At 33.5% G+C, this 27,001-nt stretch overlaps 1 protein-coding gene across 1 annotated transcript in view; it reads left to right on the top strand.

Moving 5' to 3' along the window:
* The window catches only part of Csl4 (exosome component 1 Csl4), a 266,182-nt gene that overhangs the window by 231,929 nt on the left and 7,252 nt on the right, over nt 1-27,001 (top strand). The gene's annotated exons all lie outside the window — the stretch shown is intronic.

Below are 27,001 nucleotides of genomic sequence, written 5' to 3' on the forward strand. Positions count from 1 at the left end.
TTATTGTTTAATACAATGCTAGGATTTACATTTTGGCCGATTTTCAGCTTGGTTCCTGCCTCTTACTTCATCAATCCGCACGGAAACCAATTGAAAATTGGTCGAAATTGTGCAAGTAAATCCTAGCACTGATTTAGTATAATAAAAATAATAATAATGAGAAAACATAAAAAATAATTAAAAGGATAATATATCTAGGAGTATATATATATATATATATTCCTAGATATATTATCCTTTTAATTATTTATATATATATATATATATATATATAAATTTTAAATAATATGTATACATTTGTGATCATTTCGATGCGTACTTAAACAATTCTTCAATCGCACGATAAATTCAAACAAATTAGTCGCAATGATTGATCAAATTAAAAGTTCGAATGTCACTTTTCTACCACACATATAATATATGTATAATTTTTTATTTACATCTTTGACTCAATCTCTTTAATAAAATCATAATGTATATGCTTACCTGTTTATTTTGAATCCTTTAATATCAATTTTTTCCACTTACCAATTTTCACTTAATACTTTGTTACTGTGCAGTACTTATTCACTGCATAGTACTAGAGACCCAGTGCAGTGATACTGCGTAGGATCGTAAACACTATTTTATTTTAAAACCAAAGATTATCCAGACTCTCCTTTAAAGTCTCTACTAAATAGAACATTAGGCACCTTTTCTAAAAGCGAATGAATTTAAGTCGACAAAGCGGCTATTAACCTGATTGGTTGGATCCACAGATAAGAGAACCAATCATGCTAATTCATTACGCAAGCATAGTCGCTTTATCGGCTTAAACTCGCCTAATAACTTCAGTGCTACTTTTATATAATTGATAAAATTATCAGCAAATATTTATTGTTTTTCAGTAACAATATACTGATTCACTTTTAGAGATTATGATATTTATAGATTGAATATGCAAAAAAATCATAATCTCTAAAAGTAAATCAGTGCATTATTACTGATAAACATTCACTGATGATTACATCAGTTATGAGTGTAGCGAAATCACTAATAATAAATACACTGATTCACTTTTAGAGAGCCGGTTACAAATGACTATTATGTTAACAAATTAATGTGTATCAAATTAGAGAAATCTTTTGTAAAGTTTTTAAAGTCCATCAATTTCTGCACGCATAAACTGTTCTCTAAAATTAATCGAAAAAAATTAATTAACCGCTCATAAAACGGAATACTTATCATATAACGGAAATTAAATACTTATCAAATGAAAAGTCAATCGTACTATTAAAAGTGGAACATATGCAAATTCGCGCGATTCAAAAACCTTTCGAACCTCGATATTACTCATCTAGCTTTTCTGTGATATTACGATTACGGGAAGTCTAACAGTAACATCCGACATATAATTTGATCGACGTTAATTGCACAATTAAGATGTCAGCCGATGGCGCGAAATGACACTCCTGTCAGAATGTTGAAAGCGCTCGTAATCGCGGAGCCGTGAAAATCTACTGTCAACCGAGCGAATATTTCATAATTGACGTTCATCTTCGGACGACATTTACAATCATCGGTTGTAATCAAGCCACGTTGATCTCAAAACCGTATTGAAAATTATAACGGATGACGATACGCTCGTTACAATTACATTGTATTCATACAGGATATACTCTATTCTACAATACGGCAATTTCTTTTTATATAAACGTTTAATGAATCACATTTATGTAATTATATCATCATGCTAAATGATGTTTGATAAGCTGTAAGATACCAGTTTTATTTTTTATTTAAATATATGTAAGGTCTTCAAGCTTCATTAAATCTTCTTCAGAAAGAAATTTCAATTAGAAATTTAAAAGAGGTATTTAAATCAACAAGAATAGCAAGATTACGTTTTATAGTTGGTTTATTTTAAACGTAACGATTTGCTAGTGCTAGAGATATAGCTGTAAAACATTCGATATTGTTATTAAATTATGTGTATGGCATAGTACGTGCAAATTGCGTTTGCTGGTGAATTGATATCGACTCGATATGTTATAAAAAGAAATATTCCGTCACATGACGGGGGAGCGAGCCTATCAGCGAAGATAAATTCTGTGCTAAATCGTTACGTCTAATCAGAGTTAGAACGAATCAATCGACGTATCAAAGGACGACAGATCGGAGACGCTCGGCAAACGTCATATCGCGTGAGATTGGAGGCATTCAATCACGAGACCCTCATCTCGTCAGGAATAATCGATTAACTTTTAATGTTACATATGTTCGGATGATATCGAGCAGCATTTACAGCACGTAGAAATGTAAGCGTTTCGAGATTGGCGATTTGCATCATTATACTTTCAATCAATATTAATTTCACTCGATCAATATTAGTTTAGTGGGGTATTATTGTGTGCCTTAAGCGAAATGACATTCGTGTTAGTGTCTATTCACAATGCCACTTGAGACAGAAAGAGAGAACAAATTCTTTATTAATTATTCTTACTAATAATTTATTATTTAATAATTATGAATTCTTACTTAATCAATTAATCTCATATAACAATCAATCTTCTAACAATCGACCAATTTTCTACTGATTTAAATCTGTAAAAGTCATCTCTTTCATACGACTCGAATTTCAAGTCACAATTACTACAGAAAAGTACAATGGGTTTAAATATCGACTCTCACGAAGAATACGTTACGATCGTAATTCAAGTCGAGAGGGGAAGACATTTCTAATAAATATCCTGTCCATTATACAACGTGAACCACCGTCAGAATCGCTTCAATTAGAGGAGGCTGCGCATTGAACCGACTATCCGAAATTGCATCCAAACTCTTAAATCCTCGTATTTTTTCTGTTTCCCCTCTCCTTCTACCAGTTCGCCGTATACAGCAACCAGCCCCCATGGCGGAGCCGATGAGGCTCGATTTCTCGCCCTACCGAGGACGGCGCGTGTGGCCACGACAGTGGTAGCAGCACGTGTGTAGGTGCCTCGACATGTGAAACGGAAGTGGGGATATTCAACATGGCGACTGTGCACACATCGTGAACAACGGTGCACCAATGCGCAAGCAGCGAGCACGCCCGTTTCAACGACTTGTCGCTTTCTTATTTCTTCCCAAGCCCCCTCGATTTTATCTTCTCTTTCTTCTTCAACTTCTTCTTCCTCCTCCTCCTCCTCCTCCTCCTCCTCCTCCTCCTCCTTCTTTACCTTCTTCTTTTAACCGTTCTCCTCTCATTATTCTCTCTCCGTTCACGAGATTTTCTCGCCTCTTCTGATAACTTCTTTATCAGAAATAAAGCTATTCGTATCTCTCAAAGAATATATCAAATTACTGATAACAGAATTTTAGTGTTCTAATTATAAAATGAAAAAGAAATATTTTTAGAAAGATTATAAAATTGTACGATTAAATTGGCATGATAAACTTTCATACTTGTTATATTCAATAAGATAATTCAAGCAAATACACTCAGTATAATTTATTAGAATATTAATATATTCAAATCTATAATTAAATCGACATAATTTTTTTTTTGTTAATATAATGAAACTATATTTCTCATTGGAGCATGTTTATTAGAATTACTTTATTATCAATTTCTTAATAATATAGCACAATACCGAAAGTGCGATTACTGACAACTCATTCTCATGTTATATAATATCTCAATATATTTTCTCCCTATTCGCAATAATCAAAAATGTCAGAATAGGGAAACTTTGAACCTGTGCACGATTGAACTAGCAGTTCATTGTATTTTCTTACATCCCTTGCTTGCAAACCTTCCCTTATAAACAGAACTGCGACACGTGTGTTATTTTATCTCTTTCAACAGGTCAATAAGATTCTATAAAACATTTTTATAAAATTGTATCAGTTTTTTAAGTAACTTTCGGTTAAATTCAGTTTTCTTTTTTTTGTACGAAAAACCGTTGAGAATATCCGCTTACAAGTGTAAAAAAAAATGATTCTATTTAAAAAAAAGAAGTCAATTTCTAAGACTGTATGAAAAAAATCGCGAAAGCTGCGCGGCAAATCCGTTGACATTTTCCGTTAACTAGTAAGAATCGTTAGACCACCATTGTCGCGTTGAAAAGGCAAAGAAGTGTGATCTAGAAAAAAAAATGTAACGGCTACTGTACAATTGTCAATTGTCGGCATTGTGCATGCCATTGTTTGATGGCCCCAGAGCAACAATGCATTTCCTTTGTCCGCTCGTTTCCTATCCTATCCCGAAGTATTTCACGATCGATTGAAATTGACCCCTTTATTGGCGCCATGTTTTCTCGCATCGCGAACAAACGGAGAAATTTGATTTTCGCGTCCGTTACGCAGAGCAGACGTGCGAAATGTGTCAAAATTCCGATACTGCGCGAGAAAGCAAGAAATTTCAGATTACATGTTCAAAGAATGTTCCGAAGACAGTAAGGAGTGTAACGATGTTTATCAATGCTTTGCAACTGTTAAAGCAGATACAGACAGATAAAGCAGATGCAGACAAATAAGTCTTACAAAAAAAGTGATAAATAAGTTTTACAAGAAAGCACATAGAAGAGTCTCCCTCCGAGCGTTTAATGTTTCTTTACGAGCTTCTAATATATTGATGTCTAAACAAGATTAATACACGTACTAGGATTCTTTTGTATGTTTATATATTATATATTTTACTATATTTACTTAAAGAGCGAAACATCTTTTTGACAAAAAACGGTTTTTTTTAATGAATATCGTCAAAATTTTAAGAAGTAAAAAAATCTAATAAAAGTTGAATGCTTTCAAGAGTACTTTATAATAACGATAACATTTTATATTTTTCAAAAAAATGTTTCTAATTTATTCAAAAAATTTTACACAAATATTATTAAAAATATTATTATCAAGACCTGCCTTGACTAAATTTGACCCTTCTTATCCATTTGTGTTACATATTTTATTTTAAAAAAATTTAATAAAAATTTTTATTTAAAATGTTTTTTTATAATTTAGAGGGTGAAACACTTCTTTGATAAAAATCGATCTGTTTCTTTTGAAGGGAATATCGTCGAAAGAAATTAACTGATTTTTGTCAAAGAAATATTTCACCCTCTAAAAATTTATATAAACACATGGAGAGAATTTTTTCTTAGAGTTGAAAATATAGTCGTGGGACAACATTATATTTCAAAGAATTTTAATGTAAATCTCTCTCCTTCATTAATAAAATTACAATAAAGTATAAAATAAGCTTGATTAATTTTACTGAAGCGTATGATAAAAATTTAAAATATCGTATTATACCACAACTACGATATTTTCAAGAAATAAATTTTAAAAGAAATTTTTCTCCATACATTTATAAAAAATCCTTTATTTTAATCTAGACACAAAATATTCGAAAAGAATTATTTCGATGTATTTCCTTGTTAGATAAAAGTCATAAGATGTAAAAAAATAAACTTCTGACAAAATTCAAATAACCGTAAATTATAATCACTAAAAACATAGAATGGAACTTTTCTCACTTTTAAGCTCATAAATGTTGCGATTCGACACTTTATCGCGATTATATGTAAATCTTCTAGAAACCTGGGCTTAGGAATCGTTCAGTAAAGTCTTGTTTCGCGTAGGGAACATTAATTTCCCAGACTTCCCTCGGATTCTACGTGCGTGTTCCTTCTGTTACGCGAGAGAATTGAATGTAATCGAGCATATAAAAGGGGAGCGGGACTAATCCAATCGTATAATTAACCGGAGGCGCATGTACGCGAAAGGCACAATAATGGCGCGGGACGAATGTAGCCTGTCTCTTTCTCTCTCGCTTCTTCTCGACGTGCTTAAAGATTGCATTACAGGCAAAATGGCGTGCTTAATCAGGCCATTTATTCGTCGAGTAACACCCGGCACAGCCGTGAAAAGCGAGAGAGCTTTTGTGAATTTCGAAATGTCTACCAGGATCCCCACCGTCTCGGCCCGGACGTATTTTACACATTGTAATGTATACATTGTATGTATACACTGCATTGTATATCGCGCACGTCCAATGCAATTATAATAAGCTTGTAATGTCGATATAACGAAGCATCGTCGTGAACTATTGACTCGTTTCAAAGGAACCTTAAAAGCATTGGTCTCGCTTTCCTTTAAGCTGTGAGAAAGACAAACGAGTCTGAGTACAAACACAAATCCTCAGTATTTTTTAAGCTCACGCTTTCACTATCGCGTTTGGAGAAAATGCATGAGTCTCATCAATTAAACATTATTTAAATAAAGTACATCGAGAAAAAATTTATTAAACTTGATACATTTTTTTCAATAGTATTATACTAACTTATAATAACATTTGTTTATACATACTAAATAATTATTTATTCAATAAAAAATGATAGTTATAAATCAAATCAATGATTTTTTTGTACTAAATAAATAAATATATGTTTACATTTAATAAATATCTAGCTAGTACCATTCAAACAAATATTTATTAAAATTTAATACATTTTTTTAGTGTATACGATATAATTTATAAATTTAAAATTGTATAACTTATAAATTACGAGTACATAATAAATATATGTATATCTCGACCAGAAAGATTTCAAGGATAACAACCTCAAACTGTAATTAGCTCCAATATTGAAGATAAAAAAATGTAAGGTTGATCTCGGAACATTTCTCTTTTACATTTGTCGCAACGTATAGAAGACTAGACTTCGATCTAGCTTGACTGCTATCACCGTGCCGCGGGACGTTAAAAATAGCGCCTTGCCCTTTATGCGAACCTGAAGGGGCGCTCAGATAACGGACGGTGTTTTTGCAAGAAAGTCACGACCCCTGCGCGGATTTACTCAAGACTAGCGGATACCGAACGATCCAGCTAACGCATGGCTATATAATACTTTCGTCCCGGGGGATAAAAGCTGTACCCGGGGTACCGAGGTTACACTGACATTCAATTACCGTCCACTTATATAGGCAAGGCTCCGCTATACGTGCATCCACTTGATCTGCCCACTTTCAGGCTAATCGCCCTTAATAAGAAATCTCGGACGCGCGGCACTGAAGGGGTTTTCTACCCGAAGATACAACGCGCGCGATCGGTATACTTTTCGAGATCCGCTCTCATTGTCCTTTATGACCGCAGCACGATAGGTCGATCGCGATCGGCTGTTTCTCAAACTAGTCTTGATCGCCAGCTTCTTCCTTACAATCTCAAACCGTATACCGAAATTACTTTAATCCATACTGGAATTAATTCGAACATAAATCGACGAAAATAAACATTTTTTTTAAATAAATAAATACAAAAAGTTGACACAAAAAGTAACTTGTATATAAAATAAATCTATTTTTGCCAGTAAAAATCTTACGGTTCTCTCGATATTTTGTCAATTTACGATTTAATATTTTTCATATCATTGTATACATGAGTTTCTTATAAATAAAGTTGTTTCATAATGTTGACAAAAGTTATTTCATAGAAGAAGAATACTTTTATACCCCATAAAGAAACGTTTGATTTAAATGAAGTCGAAATCGAATTAACAGAATCAATGTTATTGTATGAAGAATTCCAAGTAAATACGCTATATCGAGGCAAAGAAAGAAATGCGCAGAAGAAATTTCAACTGAGAACCACTGACGATTCGCGGTCCCCTGTATCTTAAATAACCGGCCGGCACCTATGATTTTCTTGGAACGACCGACGGCTCGATTAAATTGATTCGCAAGTTCGTACAAGGGGAAAGACAGGCATGAAACGAGGCTGCGCATCGTTTTACCTCGGTAAGTAAATAAGCTTAAGTGACCGCGCGACAAACTCTCATCGCGAAAGATCCACCGAACTGCGCGACATGAGCGCAATTATTGATAGAAGTGGTGACAGGCGTCTTGCGAGAACTGTATTTTATTGTGAGAAAGTATCTCTCTCAGCGAGAACTACAAGCGATTCATAAAAGAAAAAAACGAATTAAAATTCCGATCGTTTATAGTGAAACGCAATTTTACAGCGATCTGCAAAAAGCTACTGGGAGGTCGCATTATGAGACATTATGATAATCAGTCATTTTGCGTTTACGACATATTATACATGTACGACCTAAAAAATACGTGTATATATATTTTTTTCATTATAAAAATATATATATGCTCGTATATGTAATGTATGCGCGCCTAAAAGCCCGAGACATAATTGAAAAGCATATATAAGCAACATTAACAGGGAATAACAGATTTCAATATCAGCCGTATATTCTGAGGTACATTGTATAAAATAATAAGTGCATTATGGCGATCTGAATGCATAATTACAGATTGTTACACTGTAGCTGTTAATGAACATAAATCTTTCTGGACTTTTAAATTTGAGATACAATCGACAAGAAGATAACAGAGAATTTCATTAGCGGATCCAAAAAGTCAAAAAGAGTCATTGTAAATGAAATCTTTTTTAGGTCAAATATGCAAAAAAAAAATAGAAAATTATCATTATATTGGAAAAAATATTATTTATGTATAATTCATAAAACGATTCATTTAAAATTATTTCAACAGAAAAGAATAATATAATAGAATTTGTTTTTTTATATCTAGGAGTTTCTTAAATTAAAAAATATTTTTGGAGTATCAAAACTGTAATCAAAAAATATTAAAATGCATTTCAGATAAATATTTTTTAAAAAGGAGACTTCAAGGGAAGAGCATGATTCCCATGGCCTCCCAGTGGATTCGCCAGTGCAGAAAATAACAGATATCAATCTATCAAAAACCATGATTCTGAAGATGATATACATCAGGTATCTAGATTAAAATCTGTCATCGCCTCTGCTTTTCAATTGTATCTCAGACTTAAATATTCAGAAAGATTAACGGGTACAGAGCAACAATCTATTATGCATGCGGCATGTATGTCGCCATGATGCTTATTATTTTATACAATGTACCTCACGCACGGTGCACGGACGTGCGGGATTGCAGTCGCCTGATCGGAGGACGTGCAAGGGCGTGCAGGACGAGCCGGGGGGCTGGAAAAACGCGATGGAATCGTGTTCGAGGCCATCATCGGCGATTACGCATACTTGTTGGGGCCATTATGCCTCATTAAAGAGGCCCGATCGGCCTTATTACGTGCGCCGTGGACCTCCTCTCGTGGAGCCCCTTGGCAGAGCAGGGCCCTACCGCCTCTCCTCGTATATCGCCGGTTCGAATATAATCTTCGACGGGCACGAAGATAGTGGGAGTGCATCGACCGAAAATTAACGGCTCTTTAGGGCAAATTGATCGGCTGTGTTCGCACTCGATTTTTCTGCATGCCCGTTTAAAAACTCAAGAGGCGCGGATTTACGCGCGCAAGAGAAGGCGGAAGCCCGAGGTGCAGCCGATCGATCGGCCGATCGTGAGAAAAACGATCCTCTTCACTCGCAAATTCTCGGGAAGTACGAGATGAAAGCTCGTCATTATATGCATCACGCGAGATAAAAATTACTTAGCTGAGATAATTACAGTATAACTTTATAACAATAAAAATATTATGTATATATATGTATATATATATATATATATATATATATATATATATATATTTTTTTTTATATATGCATATAAATCTCTTCCGGTAAGAAAAATAATTGCATATTCCGCAAAGCATATTTTAATTGTTATAAAATTACTATAATTATCAGTTTGTGTACACACATATTTATATACATGCATAAATGTACATAAAATATTATATATTTTACATACATTTAGCCTATAATAAAATTTGCATTAAATCGTTAAATCGATAGTCGAATTCATTGGTGCTTAACGCTTTTTCATAATCAATTGATTCTGTCGAGCTTTGCTCACTTCGTAATGCGAGAATAATTATCAGCACAAAGTGTTTTGACGTTTCATAAAATTTAGATTATCATAATTGATCTGTATACTTATATATTTATATATTTGTATACTTTTTTTTATATAAATATTGTATATAATATTAAAAGTCAAATGGCACGCGCGTAGCGCCTGTGTTATCAATTAGTACATATAAATATCTGTTTATTATACATATTATATGCTCCATATTATATATATTATAATATACGTATATTTATTTAAATATAAAATTATATTAAATTTTTCTCTCTTTTAATTATAACATTCCTAAATATATTAAAAATAAGAATTTTGTAATGCTATAAGAATCTTGCCACTTTCTTGTGTTTGAATCATGAATTCAATTGTTTAATGGTAACTACAGAGATTTATATACGAAGTTGATTATAGGATATTTTTATTAAAGTATTATCTATTATCGCAATGATAGTTTTGTCGACTGTTAAGTTACATCATATATCATACATCATACATTATATCAGTTACATATTATATACGCATGCGTTTCTTCGTGTAAAAATATACTATAATATCAATTTCTTCTTCTAAGATTACACGTTATATGAATGAGTTTTTCGCGTTTATGTAAATACTCAGATAATTATCGCTCTGAATTTCATTTACGGCGCTTTGGACTTGGAAGAACAACATTCTTCATGCACTTATTGCTCATGAATATCCATAAGTCGAGTGCGGCGCGGGACGTTACGTCATTCAGCAGTGTTAATTATACTTACAATTAGCTACATTTTCGAGATAAAACACGACTTGACATCGAAATCGTGCGGCTGACTTAGCTTCCATGATCGTATAATTTTTAATTTTAATCATAATTCAAATTGATCTCGTTATATTTTTATTCCCGTCCACCTATGATACCGTGCAATTATTTTTAATTAGGCAGAGAGCCATTATATCTAATAGCCTATATTTATATTATAACTATAACGTGTCGGGTGGAGCAATTATGTGGCAATTTGGGCAAATATCTTCTCGATGCGCTGGGTGTTAATCTTGATGAGCCTTAATTATTCCAGCCGCGAGGTTAAAATAACAAACGCATCTCGTAAATATTGCATATAAAAGAAATTAGGCTAATGAGTTCTCGTAAGCAATTGCATAATAAATACACAGATCTGCCCAATCATATATTAATTTTTAAATATAAATCTGCCTTCCATGATCCTCAGCATTTTGAAATCACTTTAAAAAATCGTATAAAACATTAGGGCTCAGAAAATATAAATTTTCTGTATTTCAATTTCTAACAAAACATCATTTTATTTCATCAATATATCGCAATCTACGCGAGCCATTGATAGCTTCGCCTGCTGCGATCGATTATCGTTAGCCGATATTCGTGTCGCCGATATACCTCGCTCACATCCGCACGATACGACCACGAAACGCGTTACTTACGACCCATGAATATCCATGGGGTCCGGGGAGCAAATCGTATGGCTGGCGTGCTCTGATGATAGGTAACCATGTGTAATGGAGTGCTAACTACTGGCCACCTCGCGAACCAAGCACACCTTCCATCGACGAGGAAGGTGGTCGAGGGGGTTGCGTGCGCGCAAAAGAGACGATGCTGCGCGAGAGAAAGGGGGACGACGAAGAGGGAACGCAATAACGAATGAACCCCGTTCTCCAAGACGATGAGCGAAGAGAGAACGTAAAAGCGAGAAAGAGAATCGAACACGGCAGAAAGAGAGGTTGAACGAATAACGAGAGGAGAGGAACGAGAGGAAAGAAGGCACTCGTGCAGGCATGTCTCGTCTCTTAGTTTCTCAAACAAGGGGGCGGTACCTCCAAGCAGACCAGTGGCAGTCAACCGAGAGACCAGGGATTTTTGTGGGATTCAGCGTGGTTATAGCTGATTAAAAAGACATCTTTCACATTGGAACGACGGTACAGGTGTTTAATAAATGCTGGAACATAGGTCACTTAATCAATATCTGCGGAAGCGACTTGCTTGTGGCTAAATCAAAACGATAAAAATTAGGTAAAATCGCTACAATTGTTAAGCAATGTAAACGTAGATTACATGATTAGATTACATGTTTTTTCTGTCGCTTAAATAAATTCAAAAATTTTTGGCGTTTATGTACAAAATACATGTTTTCTGATGATAAAAAAAAATCCGATAAATATAATTTGTTTTATGAAGAAGAAATTCTATAAACTTTCACGTTATAAATATCTTTGGCAAGCGAATGATAAGTCTTTTACTTGATCTTAAAATAGTTGAAAATAAATACGCACATACAAAAATATTCTGTATGTTATATTTATAAAGTCAAGCAAAATCCAATTAGCAATACAATAAATACATATTTATTTTTCTGTAATAAATCATTTATACAAAAGAATAAAAAGATACTAGATTAAAATTAAGTAAGTGATACACATACACATATAATTAAATTTTGTTATAATAGAACAAAAAATATATTAAAATTAAATCTTCATAATTATTATTTTATCATGATTTATCACTAATAAAAGTTGCTAAGATTTACAAGGTTATTATTCATAATTGTTGCTTTATATAGTCTATATCTATATTCAAATTTCAGCAAGATTTAATCGTTTGATTCGATCATTCGATCGAGAAAATATATTCAGAAAACAGAGAAAATTCTTGGCGTTATCATCGGTATTTTTGTTCGTCGGTGAAAAATATATGTTTACCTACGCATGCACATACACACACTTATCACGCGCTAGTGAGCTAGTTGCGCAAAACCACTCATTATTGTTACGATCATCATCATCATCATCATCATCATCGTGGTTATCATCATCATCATCTTCCACGTTGGAGTGTTTGTTCTGGTTCTTTCCGCGCGCGCGGCGATAAGCGAGTAAAAAGTAATCCGTTCGAACGGAGCCCATCATTATCGGGTTATTACCTAAGTATCTCTCTCTCGAAGTGGAAACAGGGCCGCGTCGATATCAAACTAAATGGCGAAAAAAAGAAAAATTTGTTCTATGAATTGAACTTCCTACGCCTCATTGTGCGTTTTTGATTTCGATGTGCGAATTAACGGCGAAGAGAAATCTTATATCTTATCATTACAGTAATAAATACGTGCGATAAAACGCTTATTTCAAAAAGCTAAGGTAAGCAATGAGAGAGATGAGTAGAGATGAGAAGATCTTTTAAAAAACTTTTAAAAAAACAAGATAAATATCCTAATTTACAAAAATAAAATCATTTGTAATAAAGAGTTCATGTCAAAATATGTAAATTAATGCTGTATAACTTTATTTATTTTTGTTGTAACGCTTTTTTATACCTAATATGTTTCACGCATTTCTTAATGTATTTTTTGGTGACGTGAATTTATTATTAAAATTGTGCAATTTAAAAAAATTTGTAATTAAATTTACAAACGTTTTAGTCGTACTTTTTCACTTGATTCTTAATGTGTACCATAAATTTTACATGTGACAAAAGTTAATAATCATAATCTGATTAAATATAATAATTTTAATGAAAGCGTAAATAAGTGCTCCGTTTGCAGGATTTATGAAACATCAAGTAAAAAGGAAATTATATTATAAATCATGATCTGAAGGAGTAGTAAAAAACAAAGTTGTCCTCGTTTTCCGTACAAATTGCAATCGTCACCGTTCTCTTATTGATTGAATACTCAAGAATCACATACACACAACCAACATCACAGAAGCCTGTTTTCGTGAGAGACTGATCTTCTATCGTCAATAATTTCATCCTTAGCATCAACGGGATCGCGGCTTCGTTTCGACTCTCTGGCGCATCATCTTGGTGCGCAACCCAGTGATTTGTAATAATAAAATATCCTTTATCGGGCGTCTTACGTAGCACAATATTCAATCGGACACACTCCACCGCTCGGTTTGGTCCTGAAAATTCGATAAATCATAACCCAATTTCAGAATGATATCAATCGCACAACCCTCCCTGCTCTCTTTTCTTCTTTCTTTCTCTTTCCGTTCCTTTTAACTTACTCGCCAGCCTTCGCACAAAGATACTTCGTTTCGAGCACAGCATCCGTACTCTCCTCTTATTCTCTTGTGGTTCAAGGCACGATTTATAAAGCAAACACCGTGCGGCACCCTGCAATCAAGCTACACAACGCGCCTCTTCGGTTTACTGGCTGTCTCTCTCTTTCTCTCTCTCTCTCTCTCTCTCTCTCTCTCTCTCTCTCTCTCTCTCCGTCTCTTTCGCCTCCTCTCTTCCTTCATCGTGCGCTTCTTCGTCGTGTATCGAATCGACCGATCGGCATTTATACACCGCGTATCTCGTACCTCCGAGCGCGTTTACACCGTACTTAGGACTCACTCGGCAGAGAATAAATTAATAGTTTCTTCGGATAACAGCTGGGGCATGGAGTTTCGACGATTGCCAGGGACGCAGAGTTCGATTCGTGGGCGCACGAATCCTTCCAGGCCGTGACTCCATCTGTCAGTCGCAATTTTTTAACTTCCTATTTCCTAGTAGACAAATAGTTTTATTTATATTGCATATACTATAGTTGAAAAGTATGTTAAGATCGAAGAAAATTCGAAACAAATCCTTTACAATGAATATAATTTATAAGTAGTGCAGCAAAAAATCTATTTGAAAAACTATTTAAAGAACTTTGTTAAAAATATGATATTGGGTCATCTAAAAAGTATCCTCGGTTTTTTGTCATTAGATGTGTGTTGATGGTCATATATCTAGTGACAAAGTGCCGCGGATACTTTTTAGATGACCCAATATATTACAACTTTTTAAAATTAGTATTTTTTAAATATTTTTTAAGTACTTTTGATTTACCCTAGATATCCTATAATAGAGTATGATCACGAATAGTTTTGTTAAAATAAAATTGAAAAAGAAGGGTATATACTATCTCTTTTTATGTATAGTAGTTCACTACGTTGCACTATTTAATAAAGAAATATTAAATCAAAAAAATATTAAACTGTATAAAAAAATTTGGGACAAAAAGAAGTGAACAATTCGAGAATTTCTATATCCTTCCGATGAGTCAATATTGAAAAATTAAAAAATAAGCCAATAATTGATAAATATGTTTCAAAAATTCGCAAACCCGCTCTCATTGTGCTTGAATTCATTTTTGTATATTTGCGATTTATAAAGAATATTCGATTCTCCGAAGAGGATCCTCGATGACAGCCCGGAATAATCGGCTTCAGATGGGTATAACATGAGTGCTACGCATCTGAAACGTAGATATCCAGGATTCACTTTGCGGAGTATGAATTAGCGGTTCTCTCCCAAGATAAATTAATAGTTCCGTAGACAACTGGCATGGAGTTTCGACGATTAGTACGTACACGGTGGGCACGAACGTCTTTCGTGAAGCGCCGTTCGTGTTCGATTGTTATCAAGAAATACGGATCGCACGGCGATTTCATGCCCACATCGATGGAACAGGGCCATTCTTTATTCGCTCATTATCGAGAGTTTCAAATACCGTAATTTAATTGCACATAAGTGGAACCCTCTCACATCATTTTTAACTATCACCTAAAACTCTTTACCTCACGATCTCGCATGTCTCTAAGCAAGCTTCACTTTTCTCATTAATTTTCCTGCTGACGATTTCTCCTCTGGCCAATTATATCAATCATAAACAAAATTACGTTATATGGCAACGACTTTATTTATTAAAGGATCCGTTGAAAATTTAATTAATTTTATCTGAGATATACTCCTTTCACACTAAATATGTAAATTTGTAATATATCTAACGCGCATTTTTACCCCTCGTGATTTTCTAATTTCATTTTTACATCAGTCCCTTAACTTAAGATAGAAAGTTTCTTTTTGCGCTCAAACAAATATAATCCTTTCGTATCGTAATATTTGCAAAAAACGGTCATTATCTTGCGCAACGATAATTCCACGAATTGCGGTCGTCATAAAATTTCGAGATACGAACAGGAGTGCAAGTCGAAGAAGGACCACACGATGATCGGACGATCTGGCTCGAAGAAACGCTCGACTTAGTCACGAAGGTATCCTAAACGTTTGACGAGTCATGTCGTAAACCGTTTTACGGAAGAGGCAACTCGATTGTCTAGACGAAAAGACTCGAGGAAAAGACTCGCAAAAGAACTTCGGGAGTTGCGATTGGACCTAAATGTCAAGGCCCCTCTGCAGACAGGAAGAGGACTGGCAAAGCGAGGGCCCCGATTACGAGATCCGAGTACGGGACTTCCGAGGAACCGCCGGTAATCGCCCATGAAGTGCCTAATGACAGGTCATTAATGAATAGCCGATCGTTTCGTAAACCGTAGGTAGGTAAAACCACAAAGTAGCCGAAAGTATAATTCACCCGGCGAATGCCGAATTCTACCCTCGTTCCAGCACGAACTAACTGGTTCCGAAACGCGGGCACTTTCGCGGAAATCTGCGCAGACGTTGTAAAATAAAAAAAACGATATTCAGAGCGAACGTAAATCGACATAGTCGCTATAATAACGGGAGCACTCTTGGGTGCAATTTTCGACGTAATAGAGATGCAAAATACAATCCCACCCAAATTACACTAATTTTAATTTTCATTTCTAATATGCACATTGCATTATGTATCTAATATATGTACACTTGATTTTGGGATTAAGAAGAAATAAATTGCATTTATTACCGTGTATCTTAATAGTTAAATTAATAAGACGCATGGAATGAGGGAAATCTAGATTTAAAATCCAGCTCTTTTTTGCAACAAATTCTTTGGTGTTTTAAAGATGCTCATTAACATCGATAATATTAAATTGCTTGTCAATTTAACCCTCAGTTACTGTACGGAGATATGGCATACCCAGAACGTTAGAAAATTACACAGCATTTGTAGAAACCGGGAAGTGAGGTACTTGATGTAGAAGGAGAAAAAAAGTTAAGTATACTTTCCCCTACCTAGCGTCGTCAGTTCGTGTGAAAAAGCAGTAGCAAATGTTTTTTCTGTAAAAAATCATGCAATTTCATTTATCAAAATAAATAATACTTACATAAGAATATTTTGATATATGTTTTTAATTAAAATATACATCTTCAACAGTTAATTCTTAGTTCCTTTATTTTTATCTCTACATTAAGTATGATTAATAATTTTTTGAAAAAAAGTATTTTCGATAATTCGAAAAATTAACTTTTGTTATTCAGTTTCAATTTAGAATTCTTTCAAGACAACTGCAAATCGGTGTAGTTTGCTTGAACTGAAAACTGTGAAATTCACACAAAAAATTATTAGACTTCAAAATCCGTCTTGACCAAATATGATCTCTGACTTCGCTTGATTGCATTATATAAATCTCATTTCACTCTTCTAAATTGAATTTAAAAAAATTATCACTACATCCACTAAACTTATGTGCATTTATAAACATCTTTTATTTATAAAAATAAAACTAAAATATAACATAATAAAGCTTATGTTCGTTTTCTTCAAGAGAGGAAAGGGATAATTAGGCTACAAAAGGCGAAAAGTATTTCCTTTCGAATGTCGGAACGTTGTTATGCGGTGGACGGTCCGAATCCGTTTCGTTTGTCATGATATATGCCCAATCCTACCCGTTCTCCCTCGATGATGATTACAGGTTGCTCGTGCATTAGACCCGTGTCTAAAACAAACCGCTCCCACATCTACCAACAGTTTAAAGCCGCGGGGCGTGACTGCCGATGCCCCGTTGGATTTCCTACGTATACCATCGGACTCCTATTGCGGCCGCTATCCGCTATTTGGACTTCGATGTCAATTGAGGAATCGAAGAATCGATCGCGGAAGTTATACACAATCTGGAGACACTGATAATGTCTCGGCGCTAAGATACGCGCAGCGACATTGCCGTGGCTACTTTACGCGAGCCTGCGAGTTGTGAGGGATCGAGATTATTGGATCTCAATAAGGGCTGAATCGATCAGGTTTTAAATGTGCTCACTCAATTGCATCCGCTCAAAATATATAATGAAAGTGTTTTTATTTTTTCTCTACGTGCCCTGCGAGCGGAGATATTGCGATGCAACATCTGAAATCTTGGATTTTATTTATTAACGTCGTCGAACCAGAGGAAAAATATGGTTGCATCGTCTGGCGGTAGAGGCGCTCGGATGCCTGCACATTCCAGGACTGTGTTCCGTTTCATGCATGATGCGCATCATAGTTTTTAAAAAATTTTTTTCTTCTGTTTGTCTACTTTAATTGTTAGTTGTATCTTTTATACACTGTAATTATTTTTTAATTATATTCAGAACTTAACAATTGGTTTTTTTTGAAAACTTTCTCTTTAACAGATTGCTTTTCATAGAAGAAAAATGCGAATATCACGAACGTTCTGATTAAATTGAATGATTTCAATGTCTCACTTTTAATATCTTAATGCACCACATATTCGTAACATAAAAGAAGAACATAAGCATTTGATACATATCTACATTTTTTAAATTTACTTTATAACGTATATAACACTGTTTTGTAATATAAGAATCCGAGATTTATTGTAATATTATTATAGTATAATATTATTAACTGAGAATTGAGAATGATCCGATCGGCGTCGAAGGTTTGAACTTTTTATTAATCTAGTTTTAAATATTAAACATTATTAATTTTAATTGGTTTGTAGCCTTTGTTATTATTTTTTGATAAATATAACATTTATTTACAGAAAATAAATATTTGTTTAAATATTTAAAAAACAAAAAATAATAATTAAATCAAATTAATGGTTCTTGTACTAAATATATTTGGGGTAAATATTCATCTGATACTATTCAAATATTTATTAAAATTTAATACATTTTTCTTTCATCAGTGTATTTTATTATGTGGATGTACCAACAAAATTATTTTTAAATTTATATCTAGCTAAATTTTTAGATATACTTAAACAAAATCGTTCTTTTCATGTGTTTATAAATGTGAGAGCAAGAAGAAGAATTATATACATATATATATAATAGTTTTAAAAGAATAAGCATTGGATAAAATCATGAAATTTAGAGGTATACATATATCTGCGAAATATAAGCATTTCTCGCGTCGATAACTTGAAATCAAAAATGGAAACCATATTTCAAAGAGCAAGGAGAATTTATTGATCCATCCAATCACTATTTAGATTAAAAATTACATCATATAATTTATACATTATTTGCATAATTCTACTTGCTGTATCCAGATGCAATCCTTTGCTAAACTTTAAATCATTATTATTCGCGTAACAATAATGCTTCGTAGCTTTCTAGGTTTCTTTCATTGTTTAATTGAAGTTTCTCAGATAGGATTTTTTTAAAGATAAACTATTTTGGAAATAGAAAGTTTGAAGTTTTTTTCAAATTAAAAATCACTTGAAGCGAACTAACTTTGTTGAAATTAATTCACATCAGATTTCAAGGTAAAATCTTAATTATAATTTTATGCATCGTATATCTTAAAATCTTAATATATTTTAATCTTAATGTATCTTAATATACTTTTTTTATTTATCTATTCTGATCTCTTAAATTTGTATTACACGATAACACATTAGATTGTAATTTAAATTCTACCATAATTCATATACATATATCATCCAAAGTAAGCTTTTATCACAAGTTATTACATTAATTTGCGTAATATTATTTTCATGTAGTAACTAATTTTTCCATCAGATTTATGACTTGCAATTGTCTCAGCTTAACGAGTCTGAAGAGTAAAATTTGCGATCTCTCTCTCTCTCTCTCTCTCTCTCTCTCTTCTTTCTTATTTTAAATCAAGGATATCTCAAAGTACATTTTGTCCGCAGAGTCTCCGCCTACATTAACTGTCGCGAACAAAATGACGCGAAGAGAATGACTTGCGATCAGACTAGTCGCAGCCCTCTCAGGGTAGCTGCTGAAGATGCCACTGATAGCGTCCTAGTGGAGGTGCGCTGGCCATTCATCACAGTAGGACTTATCTACATGAGTATCGCAATTCTCTTCGTTATATCGTCGGACGTCTATGTCTTCATACGCGCCGGGAAAACGTACTGCGCGTTGTTCGATTCACATTAACGTTATTTATCGCGAGCGTCGAGGTCGAAGGTGTACGTACGTAACGAGATCGCGCACGATCATGTTTTTCATTGAGAAAAAGAAAGGGTACGGTGTAATACGAAGTACGACACGCTATAATTCGCAGTCATATGCGATTGAGGCGTTTAACTGGCGCAGTCAGATTTTTAAATGCGATAATGAAACATGCGTTTCAAGCCTCAAGATCTAAAATATTTCCTGTTCTCTTCTTACAAAACTAAAAATATATATTACACTTATATAAATATAAATCTTCATAAATTTCGAAATAATTATCTAAATTGCAGATTAAAATTCGAGTAATTGCTGTCTGCATAGAATTGTCAAAATCTAAAGAATAATATGATGCTACAAATGAGGCAATTCAGGAAAATTGCGACTTCTGATAATGAATCGTTTCAAGCTTCATAATCTAGAATATAATGTTTCCCATCCCTTACTACAAAACTAAAAACATATCACACCTAGAAACATAAATCTTCATAAATTTCAGAATAATGATTTTAATTTTGGTTTAGAACTCGGTTAATATGCTATTCGTATAGATTTGTCATAGTCTAAAGGATGATAGTGATGCGTATTCTAAAAGTGAGGCTGTTCAAGAAAATTATATAATAAGACCTCTGAGCACCTTGCGTTTAACACGAGACTTCCACCTGCGATTATTCCCTCCACCACCTTCTCCGTGACCATATAGTTAGACGGGCGTATTACGGAGATCATTATAACGCGCGCGCGTTCGAAATATTTAGTGGAGTCTCCATCGAAATTAGAGGGGCCCGTCATTGTAGGAATTCTGTTTTTCTGCTGCCTTCTGGGGAAAGAGAGTGTGTATAATCAACATGTCAAAATAGTTTCTCGAGTAGAGCCGGTCCTACAGCTCTAATATATCGTTCGAATGAGACGAACGAACATCAGGAATGTAAAACTGCGCCGCGGGCCCTCGACACGTCATTTCGAGAATTAATCATCGTGAGAGCTCATTTCCCCGTCTTCGTAATAATGTATTATTATAGAAAAATTTCATATAATGTTTAAAAAATGATATACTTATGACAACTGAAAAAGTTAGTTACCACTAAAAAGGAGAACATTAACTTAAAGATAAGTGTAATACTAATTAAAAAAAGTGTATACATTTTTATTATAAATCGTGTGATTCTTGTATTTATTGTTTAATTTTATTTTCTTTTTTTAAAACTCTTATCAGAATTCCTGATTGACATCATTTTTACGCCAAAATATTATTGAAATATGTTTATCAACCGTTTAACGCAATTCCAACTTCGACATGGCTGAAATTTCTTTTTCATCACTAAAGATTACAAAATGAATATATAAAATAGTCGAATGATAAGTACGTCACTGTTGTGAAGGGAAGGGAACCGAAAAGGGAGAACTCCGAGAGATATACACGGGTCAGGCGGCCTCCCGGGGTTAAATGAGAGGGCGTTGATTATGAATTTTGAAGGATTCTTTAACCGCAGCGTCTTTAATTAAAGTTAATTACCGTCAGAATCGCCATTCACTATCCTAAACGTCGCTAACTCTCATCTCTCGGCGTTATAAAACCGTATGATTACAAGGCAAAATGGTCGCGTGATTGATCTCTCGACTCGAATGTACAACATGCCTCGTCTCTTCTTCTTTATCTTTGTTTGCTCGTCAAATCAAGGGGAAAAGAAGTGAAGCAGGAAAGAATTCATACTGGAAACTAGAAGAACAAACATGCAAATTAACACTAAATAAATAACTATAAAATTTATTTATTTCTAAAACTGTTCACAAAATAAAAATATATTATAAGTAATGTATTTTATACTACACTAATGTACATTTTAATATTAAAAAATGTATTTTAAAATTGCTGTATCAATATATGTATATATTGTAAATATGTATAGAAATTCATACATATATAAATAATTATAATATAATTCCTATCTTATTGTATAATATAATTGTATAATATAATTATTATATTCTTTTTTATTATATTCTATTATATTATTGTATAATATAATTATTATATTCATAATAATAATTGCATAATACTGCATGCAAACATCGTTTCACTTTTCTACAATTTTTGATAACTTTTTCATACTACGGCTCAAGTAACGCTCGAATGGAGACAGCAAAAAATGTCGAATCGTTGAAAAGCGAGGTATCGCGATGTGAGACAACGAGGGTGGAGGATCAAGGCGTGTCCTCAACGAGATCGAGATCGACGAGCCTCTTTATACCTGGAACGGGACGCGCCGCATCGTCTCCCGCGAACGACGCGCCAAAAGAAAAAGAACAGAAGGAAAAAATAAATCAGATGACGCTCGGAGGGCAGGGGAGAGTCAGAGGAAGAGCACTAATAATAATAATAAACAACGATATCGACGGGGATTAATGCTCATCTTGATAGATCGCGCGATATATGATCCGGACTTCAATTTTGGCCGCGATGCGCGAACTCTCCTCTCGCATAACCGAGCGGCATGAATAATTCAGGCCGAAATAATAATGTGTGCACGTGCTATAATCATACAAGTCAAATATAATTACACCGAGGCAGGGCGAAAGCAGAAGGGGGTGAATCGCGAACGGTGAAATATCAACATGTCGGAGGGTGCTTCGTTATGGACAACATAACTCGCGATTACGTTCACAAAATTACAACTGCTACGATTAATTCTATACGTATCTTTTTCGTCGTTGAAACAGGTGAAGATCTCTACCGATATATTTTTGCGTTATTCTTTTACACTTTTGATCTCAAGCGGAAAATCGAGAAGTAAACCGATTTAAAAATCTATAAAAATTTTAACGAAATAATTTTGATCAAGAATCTTGCTCTTTCTCTTTCTTTGTCGTTATAAAAATTCTGTAATAGATGAAATGATCGGACTTAATGTCACAAAAAGCAATCCTCCCGGAGATAGGAACGACCCACGCTCGCAGGTGTGAATCCATCCGGGTCGTTTGAATGGCTATTCTTACAAGCAGTTGTCTCTCGTACATCGTCAAATAGACTTTCGAATCGATTCCACAACAACATGTTTTCAACTATGCCTATCTGATTCCATCTCTTTTTCGAAATCCTGACTAATGAATAATGTATATCAAATACTAGCGTTACTAGACCGCCAAAAAAAAAGGTATAAGAGGTCATACATAAAAGGGAATAGTGAAATATATATATATATATATAGTTATTATAGAGTCTTATAATATAAATTAGTTTACGAACAAAATAAAGTTTTATATCACACGTCATCGGTTATTTAGCTGAGAATCGATTTAAATAAAATTATTATTAGTTAGATATTTTAATCATTATTATTAATGATTATTAAATAATTAATTTTTACAGAACGAAAGTCACTATAGGCAAAACAAAGTTTAGATAATATAATGAAATAATGAATTATACCAAATCTTACTAAACAAAAAGCTGTAAAATTTAAAAAATAAATATCGAGCATCTAATTTGTAAATAACAAAAAACTAAAAAAGAAAATAAAATATTATTATAAAATTAAGTAAATCTTTATTAGTCTGTCTTGAATATTTGTGAGCACTGCTCAAACTTTATTTTATATGCAAAAAAGAATATTTATGTATTATTATTTTGTACAATTAAAAACTAGATCAGAAAATATCAAATTCTTAACAACAATTTTCACATCTATTAATAAAACCCTCTGCAATTCTAACATTATTACTTGTAAAAAATTATTTGCGAGTTAATTTGCAATTTCTCGTTCCAATCATTACATAATTACATATCGTTTCAGCGTATTACAATTTTGTGCAAAATCAAGTGAATACCTCTTTGATAAACGCGAATAACCATACCAGCTTCGATTAAACATCATCCTGTATTCGTGATGATCTGCCAAACGGATGTTACGAGAAAATATCTATGTCTGATGTGCATCCTTACTTATGTGTATCCACATCATCATTACGAAGTTGGAGATTGCCCGCATCCGGCCTGCAAGGATAACATCTGATTCCTATCACTGTTTTTACATGCGTTTTCACAAACGGTGCTTAATTGGCGATATCAATTCCCGTCTACTTGTCACAAATATAACATGCTCGCTTCATGGAGCATGCAAAACAAGATCGAACGAGAGAAAAATGTCAAATTTACTAATCTATCATTTTTTGATACATATCATCGAATTCACAATACGGAAGTGTTTCATAATTCAGTGACATCAATAATAAATAAACAATAATAAATAAAGACCAGAAACTTTAAATTCTGTTCTTAAATTAATCTTGAAAGAAATTTTCGATTGTGATTTGTTTTTCTTTAACATCTTCATTTTAAAAAATATATGAAATGATTAATAAATGATAAATAAACGTATCTCATGATAATAGTATTATGATTAACTGAATTTAAACGTAATTATCAATTAAACAATTCGATCATTTGCAAGAGAGAACAAGAATTAAGTTTGGGATAGATATAGACAAACATGCGTTCTCAAAACCTTAGCTATCTCGCTCGATACGATCGCGTCCGCAAAAAGAATAAAACGGCAAATTAATTTGCTCCCGGGTATGCTTCTTTATCTACCGTTTAAATGCAAATCGGCAGTAATTCGTCTTGCTCATTCCATTGCCATGGGCAATAAGATGTATTCGTGAATTAAGACATTCGTCAGCCGGATATAGAAATTCATTGGAATGAAGCAAAATGACTCATTCAGGAAATAAAAAAAAAAGAAACAATGGGATTAGAGCAATTGACTGATATTATTGCAAATCTGATTACAAAATTCTAAAAAAATTTTTCGCTTATTTTTTAAATTATTTTTGTCGGAAATCAGATTAATAAAGAATTCTTTAATATTGCACAATGTAAAATATTATTATTATATACATTGAGGAAAATTTTGATTATATCGATAAAAAGTACAAATGAATTTTAATTATATTAATTAGAATTCTTATTATGTTGAATTTCTGACTGCCTCGATTATGTTCGACGGAGTTAAGTTATTAAATATAACTATTAAATATCTTATAACTATTAAATATAACTATTGTAAATATCTGCAAATCTTTCAGACTTGGTTAAATCTACCAGACTTCCAGTTTACGTAACAAGATTATTTTCCGTGCCATTAATCATATATTTCGATTTTATATATGATAAAAATAATTTAGAAAAAAGTTTTGGCAATCAAAACATCAAATTAAGAAATATAACAGGATGTCTGTCAATTGTTCTAATTGTTATGATTTAATATACATGAATATAATGATACATAGGTATGTTTCGATCTTCTAAATATCGTAAATATATTTTTATTAATAAAAAAATTCATAAACGCAATGAAAAAAACATTGAAAGTCTTGGAAAAAAAGCCGTATACGACTTTACCAAAAAGACATTTAAAGATTAATATTTCATTTCACTTTTACAAATCATTTCACGAAAAGATTAAAAGATACAAAGACATTATTTTAACTCCGGTTTTTTCATATAATATAATTTGTTTTCGAAGTGAACTTCGTATATTACTACGTAATACATCGTAAAAGGTACGTTTGTAATACAAGTTGGAATCGTATTCCCCGGTTGTTCCTTTTATCCAGCTTACATCTGCCTGTTCGAGAAGAATAAGCACATCACGTGCCGCCTATTAATAACATCAGACGAATAAAACTTTCCGCGGTACCTGCGATTGTCATCCTGTGACGCGACAAATTCCGCAACGCCACACCAAAATCTCCCGAATCATCCTGATCATCCTGCCCCTTGCTACTATAGTAGCACTGTTTTGACTTTCACTTGAATATCAGCGCTCGCTCCTGTATGCTTCGATACGCCTTACGATTCGATTCAATTAATACGGCAATTGATATCTATACATGTAACGCTGTTACAGCTATCTAATAAATTCATCTCTTTCTACTTAAGAAATGACTTTTGATGAACTATCACAATATTTCGTGACATATCTCGAGACTAGCAAATTTAAATATCAAACTAATTGTCTATATGATTTTTTAATTTATTATAAAATAGAACTTCAAATATGGGACAAGATTATTTCAATAAATGAATAGTTCGGATAATAGAGATTCAATAAATATCTCTTACGTAGTTTCAGTAATAAGAGCTAACGGTTAGAAAACTAAAATCGAACATGTTGAGCGCCGCAGTTAGGATAATAGGAACACAGTTGTGAATTTGGATATTTGAAATTGTAATGATCATGAACTTGTTCGTATAATTTCCATCAACATAGATTGACTTTAATTTTGGTTAAACTTATTTTTCATTATTTTTTTAGTTTTAAGAATTGGAAAAAGATAAAGAGTAAGTTGAACCGAAATTAAAGTTAATCTACATTGATAGAAATGGACATAAATAGAGTGCAGGTAATTTTACTGCTGATAAGACGTTTTATATCCTGATAAAAATGTTGTCTAGATTATTAACATTTATAAATAATAAGTAAATATGAGAAAAATATCTGATTCGATTAATTAAAATTCTGGGTGAAAATAGACGAATTAGAATTTTCTGGTTAAATCTATTAGAATTCTAGATGAGATAACTGGAATTCTAATTGATGTAATCAGAATCTTCTGATTCATCCATTTTCAACCAGAACATTTTTCTTAGTACGTTAAGAAAGAGAAAGAGTTATCGGATAGATGTATAGAATTTCTCAAGAATCTAATGCTCGACTGGTCTTAAGCAGTCTATTCTCGTATCGTTTACCCTATAAAAATCACAAATGGCCCTATTCTTGTTCCTACGATCCCTTTTATCCTCCCAAATTCGTCGGAAACGTGATCAACATTGCAGAGTGGACTCTCATAATCTAAAGTCCATCTCCCCGCGGCTCTTCCTGCTCCTTCACGTATTCGTACGCGGGAAAACGGGCCCGACCAGTCACGGTCCGGTTCATTTCCCCGTGGGCCCTTGTGACGAGTCCCAGCAAGCTTAAACTCGAGAGACCTCGACGGGTCCCGCAGTGTCCTCTTCGGCACATGTCACCGCGTCATGGCGACCGCGATTTCGGGGCCCTGTCGTCCCGCGCGCGAGCGTACGTGTCGCGCATCTGATAC

The sequence above is a fragment of the Acromyrmex echinatior genome, chromosome 1 (assembly GCF_024713525.1).
Source record: "Acromyrmex echinatior isolate Ae372 chromosome 1, ASM2471352v2, whole genome shotgun sequence".
Taxonomy (NCBI): Eukaryota; Metazoa; Arthropoda; class Insecta; order Hymenoptera; family Formicidae; genus Acromyrmex; species Acromyrmex echinatior.